Source organism: Salmo salar, chromosome ssa12 (assembly GCF_905237065.1).
Source record: "Salmo salar chromosome ssa12, Ssal_v3.1, whole genome shotgun sequence".
NCBI classification, from domain to species: Eukaryota; Metazoa; Chordata; class Actinopteri; order Salmoniformes; family Salmonidae; genus Salmo; species Salmo salar.
Window position 1 is genome coordinate 30956024 of NC_059453.1, and position 6371 is coordinate 30962394.

Genomic DNA, 6371 nt, shown 5'->3' on the forward strand with positions numbered 1-6371 from the left:
CTTTTATCAGAACGATTGTGTTATATTCTCCTACATTCCTTTCACATTTCCACAAACGTCAAAGTGTTTCCTTTCAAATGGTACCAAGAATATGCACAGCCTTACTTCAGGGCCTGAGCTACAGGCAGTTAGATTTGGGTATGTCATTTTAGGCGAAAATTGAAAAAAAAGGTGCGGATCCTTAAGAGGTTTTAACAGCTTCTACTCCCAAGCCATAAGACTGCTGAACAATTAATCAAATGGCTACCCGGACCATTTGCATTGACCCCTCCCCACCCCTTTTTTTTTTTACCCTGCTGCTACTCGCTGTTCTATTATCTATGCATAGTCACTTTACCCCTTCCGATATGTACATATTACCTGGACTAACCTGTAACCCCCCACATTGACTCGGTACCAGTACCCCCTGTATATAGCCTCGTTATTGTGTTACTTTTTTAAACTTTAATTTGTTTAGTAAATATTTCTTAACTCTTATTTTCTTAAAATTGCATTGTTGGTTAAGGGCTTGTAAGAAAGCATTTCATGGTAAGGTTGTTGTATTTGGCACATGTGGCAATAACATTTAATTTGATTTGATTTGATCCCAATTGAGATGTTGTGGCTGGACGTGAAACGAGCAGTTCATGCTTGAAAACCCACAAATGTCACTGAGTTAAAGTAGTTATGCATGCAAGAGTGGGCCAGAATTACTCCACAGCGATGTGAGAGACTGATCAACAACTACAGGAAGCATTTTGTTGCAGTCACTGCAGATAAAGGAGGCACAACCAATTATTGAGTGTAAGGGACAATTACTTTACAAACAGGGGTATTGGGCTTTTTAATTAAATAAATAAAATAAGTATCAATTTATCTGATATTAGGTTCTGGTTGAAGATCTGATAACATTCAGTATAGAAAATGGGCAAAAATAAAAGGGGCAAATACTTTTTTCACTGCACAGTATGTTCATTATAATGTCATTATTGCATGAAGAAGGCAACTGAAAAAGTTGTTATGATTTAGCATTTTTTTACTGATGTTTTATCACTTATAAATGTATCATATTCTATCTTTAATTCAATAGCGATAGAGTGAGTAAATTCATACATTTTATCAACCTTTATCGGACCACTTATCATTTATCATTTTATTCTTGATATTAAAAGGTATTAGGAAATTTGGAACACTAAGTGAATAACTTTATCATGCCTCAGTTGTGTTATATTATGTATTAAAACCTGTTTGGGACAGGGGGCAGTATTTTCACGTTCGGATGAAAAGCGTGCCCAGAGTAAACCGCCTGCTACTCGGGCCCAGAGTCAAATATTTGCATATTATTAGTAGATTTGGATAGAAAACACTCTGAAGTTTCTAAAACTGTGAGTATAACAGAACTCATATGGCAGGCAAAAACCTGAGAAAAAATCCAACCAGGAAGTGGGAAATCTGAGGTTTGTAGTTTTTCAAGTGATTGCCAATCCAAACTACAGTGTCTGTGGGGTCATGTTGCACTTCCTAAGGCTTCCACTAGATGTCAACAGTCTTTAGAACCTTGTTTCATGCTTCTACTGTGAATGGGGAGAGAATAAGAGCTGACTCAACAAGTGGACTAGGCTGATGCCAATGAGTTGTTTCCTTCTTTTTCCTCTGTAATGAATACACTATTGTCCGGTTTGAATATTATCAAAGATTTATGATAAAAAGACTCTAAGGATTGATTGTAAACATCGTTTGACATGTTTCTACATACGGTAATGGAACTTTTTGACTTTTCGTCTAGGGTTTTTCACTCGCGCATTGTGCCTTTGGAATAGTGATAAATGTATAAATGTATATACGCGAACAAAACAGAGGTAATTGGACATAAATAATGGACTTTATCGAACAAAACGAACATTTCTTGTGGAAGTGGGAGTCCTGGGAGTGCATTCCGACGAAGATCAGGTAAGTGAAGATTTATAATACTATTTCTGAGTTTTGTTGACTCCAGAACTTGGCGGGTAACTGTATAGCTTGCTTTGATGGCTGAGCTCTGTACTCAGAATATTGAACAATGTGCTTTCGCCGTAAAGCTGTTTTGAAATCTGACACAGCGGTTGCATTAAGGAGAAGTGTATCTATAATTCTTTCAATAACTGTTGTAAATTTTATCAACGTTTATGATGAGTATTTTTGTAAATTGATGTGCTCATTCACCGGATGTTTTGGAGGCAAAACATTTTCTGAACATCACTTTTGGATATAAATATGAACTTTATCGAACAAAACATACATGAATTGTGTAACATTGACTCCTGGGAGTGTCATCTGATGAAGATCGTCAAAGGTTAGTGATTCATTTTAGCTGTATTTCTGTTTTTTGTGACGCCTCTCCTTGCTTGGAAAATGTCTGTGTGGTTTTTCTTGTCAAGGTGCTGTCCTAACATAATCTAATGCTATGCATTTCTTTGGGGGGCCGCACAGCCCTCCATGTGCTCGCCAGAGGTAGCCTGACTGCCATTAGGTACCGAGATGAGATCCTCAGACCCCTTGTGAGACCATATGCTGGTGCGGTTGGCCCTGGGTTCCTCCTAATGCAAGACAATGCTAGACCTCATGTGGCTGGAGTGTGTCAGCAGTTCCTGCAAGAGGAAGGCATTGATGCTATGGACTGGCCCGCCCGTTCCCCAGACCTGAATCCAATTGAGCACATCTGGGACATCATGTCTCGCTCCATCCACCAACGCCACATTGTACCACAGACTGTCCAGGAGTTGGCGGATGCTTTAGTCCAGGTCTGGGAGGAGATCCCTCAGTAGACCATCTGCCACCTCATCAGGAGCATGCCCAGGTGTTGTAAGGAGGTCATACAGGCACGTGGAGGCCACACACACTACTGAGCCTCATTTTGACTTGTTTTAAAGACATTACATCAAAGTTGGATCAGCCTGTAGTGTGGTTTTCCACTTTAATTTTGAGTGTGACTCCAAACCCAGACCTCCATGGGTTGATAAATTGGATTCCCATTGATTATTTTTGTGTGATTTTGTTGTCAGCACATTCAACTATGTAAAGATAAAAGTATTTAATAAGATAATTTCATTCATTCAGATCTAGGATGTGATATTTTAGTGTTCCCTTTATTTTTTTGAGCAGTGTATATATATATATATATGTCTAAAACAGCATGTACAGCAGAAGGCACATTTATGCTCTAATGGTTTTCCGTCCTTCAACTAAACAACCTTTTAACACTTTTCCCATGTCAATTCAACATCACCTGTGGCTTTGGGCGTTTCTGTCTGTATAGTGGACTGGAATATGGTCTCTTTCCCTTGCCTTCGTCTCTAATATAAGTCTCTCTCATGCAACAAGAAATACCTCACACACACAACTTAGTTTTTCTGGCTCGGGCTGCAAATGTACGGAATGACTAGTATGTCTGCCACCTACAACCACAGAAATGGTTGGATCTCACCTGTCTGAATACCTGTCGTGGTTATCATTTATGTCTAAGGTGTGGCAGGGAGAGTAGATAAAAGCATGTACTATCTGTGATTCAGTAGAGTCATCTGATGAGTGTGTTCACCTGTAGTAGGATTATAAGGGGTTTAAGGTTAACAGCTGTCACTCTACAGTATATGCAAACAATCTGAGGTTCAGGATAATAATCTGATAAAAGGGCGTTCACACTGAATTAGAATGGGTGTTGGATTTAAGGGGCGTCGCTCCATGCAGGTGGTTTAAAACGCAACACCCCTGCACACTCCCTTAGTGACGGGAGAGATGGACCCAATGCATACAGTAGACCTTACTCTAGACTTTTGAACTCTCTACTGATTTATTGACTAAGTGACTGAAGCTCAACGGTTCATGATGAATTAAGATTGAAGGTTCACGCAAGTTAGTTTGCAAAGGTTTGTGGCCCACCAAGTGAACAAAACAGATGTTTTCTAACCAGGACCCAGTCAGCAGCTGTGAAACACTGCTCCATATGGTTGTCCTGAAAATTCATTACCAGTTCGAAAGACATCCATTTTCACAATGTGGTGTAGCTTAGAGAGTAAGCTATAACAGCAACATATGTTACTGCAGAGACCTGTGGAGCATTGCAGGAGGACATAGATAGGTTTAAAATGAGCCATTTGGAAGCTGGTGATAATTAGGTGGCCATGTTAATATGGTAGGCCAGGTTAAGAATTTGGCCTAGACAGACATTATTACCCCTACTCTTAAAAAAGTGTGTTTATGAAGTATTGTAAATGTATGTACAATGGGGGGAAAAAGTATTTGATCCCCTGCTGATTTTGTACGTTTGCACACTTACAAAGAAATGATCAGTCTATAATTTTAATGGTAGGTTTATTTGAACAGTGAGAGACAGAATAACGACAAAAAAATCCAGAAAGACGCATGTCAAAAATGTTATAAAATTATTTGCATTTTAATGAGGGAAATAAGTATTTGACCCCTCTGCAAAACATGACTTAGTACTTGGTGGCAAAACCCTTGTTGGCAATCACAGAGGTCAGATCTTTCTTGTAGTTGGCCACCAGGTTTGCACACATCTCAGGAGGGATTTTGTCCCACTCCTCTTTGCAGATCTTCTCCAAGTCATTAAGGTTTCGAGGCTGACGTTTGGTAACTCAAACCTTCAGCTCCCTCCACAGATTTTCTATGGGATTAAGGTCTGGAGACTGGCTAGGCCACTCCAGGACCTTAATGTGCTTTTTCTTGAGCCACTCCTTTGTTGCCTTGGCCGTGTGTTTGAGTCATTGTCATGCTGGAATACCCATCCACAACCCATTTTCAATGCCCTGGCTGAGGGAAGGATGTTCTCACCCAAGATTTGACGGTACATGACCCGTCCATCGTGCCTTTGATGCGGTGAAGTTGTCCTGTCCCCTTAGCAGAAAACCACCCCCAAAGCATAATGTTTCCACCTCCATGTTTGACGGTGGAGATGGTGTTCTTGGGGTCATAGGCAGCATTCCTCCTCCTCCAAACACGGCGAGTTGAGTTGATGCCAAAGAGCTCTATTTTGGTCTCATCTGACCACAACACTTTCACCAGTTGTCCTCTGAATCATTCAGATGTTCATTGGCAAATTTCAGACGGGCATGTATATGTATTCTTGAGCAGGGGGACCTTGCGGGTGCTGCAGGATTTCAGTCCTTCACGGCGTAGTGTGTTACCAATTGTTTTCTTGGTGACTATGGTCCCAGCTGCCTTGAGATCATCGACAAGATCTTCCCGTGTAGTTCTGGGCTGATTCCTCACCGTTCTCATGATCATTGCAACCCCACGAGGTGAGATCTTGCATGGAGCCCCAGGCCGAGGGATATTGACAGTTATTTTGTGTTTCTTCCATTTGCGAATAATCGCACCAAATGTTGTCACCTTCTCACCAAGCTGCTTGGCGATGGTCTTGTAGCCCATTCCAGCCTTGTGTAGGTCTACAATCTTGTCCCTGACATCCTTGGAGAGCTCTTTGGTCTTGGCCATGGTGGAGAGTTTGGAATCTGATTGATTGATTGCTTCTGTGGACAGGTGTCTTTTATACAGGTAACAAGCTGAGATTAGGAGCACTCCCTTTAAGAGTGTGCTCCTAATCTCAGCTCGTTACCTGTATAAAAGACACCTGGGAGCCAGAAATCTTTCTGATTGAGAGGGGGTCAAATACTTATTTCCCTCATTAAAATGCAAATCAATTTATAACATTTTTGACATGCGTTTTTCTGGATATTTTTGTTGTTGTTCTGTCTCTCACTGTTCAAATAAACCTACCATTAAAATTATAGACTGATCCTTTCTTTATCAGTGGGCAAACATACAAAATCAGCAGGGGATCAAATACTTTTTTCCCCCACTGTATGTCCCAAACCGTCTTCAAAAGTATAATAATGGTTTACTGGTTTACAATGGCATGTCAGGTATGTGGAAGCCAAAACGTGACAAGTTACTGAGATAATGCTAAAGAGTTTAACTGCAGTTAATCCTTTGAACTGGTTTGGATTAATACCATAATAACCTACAAATCAGGGCTCTAGTCTCAGAGGTTGCATAATGATATCATGCTCAGACAAAACCCTCTTGGTGTTAACACAGTACTGTGTGCTACAGTGTGTTTCAAATGATACCTGCAGGTCTCACTGTTGGTTTAATAAAGCTTAAATGCCTAAAGGAATACGGAAGAAAACATATGTCAGTTGTCAGAATTGCTTGTGCTCTTTTGCTGCAGAAAACATGTAGAGCAATGAATTTACTGTAAGAGGGGCAACGGGTTAAGGAGTAGGAACTAAAGGTCTTCAGTAGCACTGTCACGATCAAGATCAACACTCCATCAGGTTTTTACTTGTTTACTTATCCTTGCTCACTGCCTGCTTGCCTGATCCCCTCAGTTAATT